Here is a 2,968-nt window from a genome sequence, read left to right as displayed (position 1 = left end):
CCTAGCTTAAGCTAACCTAACAACCTAGCCAAAGCTAACATAACAACCTAGCCAAAGCTAACCTAACCTAACCTAACCTAACCTAGCTTATGTTAACCTATCAAACTTAGCCTAATCTAACATAAACCTTCCCTAACCTTAACTTATCTAACCTAACCTAACCTTAACTTAACTAACCTAAACTAACATAACGAACCTAACCAGACAACCTAACTAAGCTAAGATAGACCTAACCTAACCTTATCTAACCTAAACTAACATAACAAACCTATCTAACAACCTAGCCTAAGTTAACCTAACAAACCTAAGTAACAACCTAGCCTAACCTAATCTAACCTAACCTAACCTAACTTAACCTAGCTAGACTGGACGTCTCAAGCGGTCAGGTCAGGTCAACCATGACAGCCCATTCCAGGTCGTCCATTAACTTCCCGACCAACAAAGTCGTTAATACCGTAAACAAGTGAGTTAATTAAGGATTAATGTAACCACCATTAATCACTCTAAACATGAACGACTCGTTTAGGGCTGTCAGGCAATTGGGCTGTCAAGCAATTCATCGTCGTTGTAAACTGGTCGTAGATGTCTAAACAAGCCTTACCTTCACGTTAACGACGGACGCGTGAATTGCCACTTAAGGGTTTGGGTCGTGTCTACAGGCAAGCCGCCGTAAACCTCATTGTACAAGGCTGAACTACTTTCACAAATTACATTAACACATGTAACGGTCGAGTGGGATCCTGCGCACGTCTTCCCTCCTCCGAGGCTGACAGCGCACTGAGGTTGTGGCGCGTCAACAAGTGGTTGTTTACTAAAGCAAACCCTAATTTTCCGACGTAAACAAGCTTGTTATTCCTGCCCACTCTTTAACTTCTAGATTGTATCATTCTTTTTTTACCTTTAGAAATATATGTATTTTTTTTCTATTCATCTACTTGTAGTTTAATGGTGAAATAGTCATTTTGGAAGGAAATAAATGGATGGGAAGTGTTGCTACAACACTTTTTGTCCCCAGGAAGGTTGAATGGACCGCGGTCCACTCTCCTCCTCCAGGCCTCTGGTGGTGGCCTGCGCCCCGGGCATCATACGAGTAAGGTGGACACTATAAACATTTATGCCCAGAGGAGAAACAGAGATAGATTACCTTGAAATAATGTCTACTGTCCCGGAGAACTAGAAACGTTTAAGATCTTCAGGTAAATAATAGTTGGTCGAGTCTATACAATATAGATGGAAATGGAACATATTGTTGATTTAAGATCTACTAAACAAATTCATCATTAACAACAAAAAACAATTTTTTTTTATTGACATAACCCTATATTTAATCTTATTTAATACAGATTATCATGTCACCTCATCGGACATGAATTGTTTACAATTATGCCAAAGAAAACGAAACACTAAAAAAAATATTTATGGCGTAACTAATATGATTTAATTAAAACCTTTTGGCAAGAAAATCCTTCGTTTGCAGCCTTTCTTTTCTATAACCCACCACCGGAAAAAAAATAGCTCAACTAGAAATTAATATTTTGTGAGTTATGATAGAGAATGACTCTCTAGAACCAAATTGTAATTACTTCCTGGATCAACGCTAATCAAACAAGCAGATTCAAAGCAAAATGTAAAGGCAGTATGACGGGTAACCCTGGGAAACTGAGAACAACAGTGGAGCCAAGTTATCGCCCATATGTACGTCCCTGCCACCACCACCACCATGACTCGCTCAACTGAGAACAAAAACGCGAATTCCTGGGTAGATGTTGGCGGGTTTCCCACCTACACCAACACCATTATTATCATCATTATCTTTATGATTATTATTCTTGGATATTTGATGTAGTTTATTACGATTTCCTCGGTTAATCTTCCTTCAGGGTGATAAATAAACTCTTCCTCTTCATTAAATTGCCTGTAAGGACTTCCTACCATCATGGCTGCCCCTCCTTCTATTTTGTCCTCTCTCCTTCCCTCTCCTTCCCTCTTCCTATCTTCCTTCTTTCCCTATTCCTTCGTTATATTCGTACAAAGTAGGTTTAGGTTGAAACTTAAACCTCTCTCTCATTAAACATTGCCTTCTTATCTCTTTCTTAACCATATATCTTGTATCAAAGTCAGTACAAATGAATAAGATACACAAATAGATAATAAATTACTGAGATGGAGGTTCTTAAACGTAATCATTAAACTACAGCGAAATTAATGATAACGAGAAGGTCGACATCCATTTTCTATGCGTGTAAGGAATACTACGCTAGTTTGCATAGACTTAAAATATAAAACAATATTGCTAATTTATAACAGCCGCTTTATCCCTGTTCCAGCAAACTTTGTTTACAACGAAATAACCTACTAACAATTTCCATAGAATTACCCAACACCGGAATAGAATAACTGCTGTCTGATAAGTATATATAGAATTATTCGCATAATTCCTGCCTGATAAATATATATATAGAATTGTTCGCATAATTTCTGCTTGATAAATATATTTATAGAATTGTTCGCATATTTCCTAGCTACAAAACCCTGACACTTCCTGAAATCCGAGAAATTTGACCTATTTCTCAAATATGCGAGTAATCTCCATATATATTTCTTTCCTCTCAGAATCAAGCTATAAATTTCCCCTTTGAGCCTCAGTCATCTGTTCTTGACGCTACCTCGCTCCTCCGGGAGATGGCGAGCATGAATGAAGACATATAATATATATTTCATATATTTAAATGTTAATTGTGTTTACAAATATTAGTGGCATTTGGAACAGCTGATTAGAATATTCTTAGCCAACATGGTATATACTTTTAAATCAATAATACTCGGAAAATACTCCTTCTACGTACATAAATTCAAAAGAAAAAAAATATTGTAGGATGTAGATATTTATATTTATTTATTTTAGGTAAGAAATATGAAGAATTATGTATAAATATTGATGAATTATTGTTTTGATGAGAAGGTTGGC

This window comes from Panulirus ornatus, chromosome 61 (genome assembly GCF_036320965.1).
Source record: "Panulirus ornatus isolate Po-2019 chromosome 61, ASM3632096v1, whole genome shotgun sequence".
Classification (NCBI taxonomy): domain Eukaryota; kingdom Metazoa; phylum Arthropoda; class Malacostraca; order Decapoda; family Palinuridae; genus Panulirus; species Panulirus ornatus.
This window is presented reverse-complemented; position numbering follows the sequence as displayed.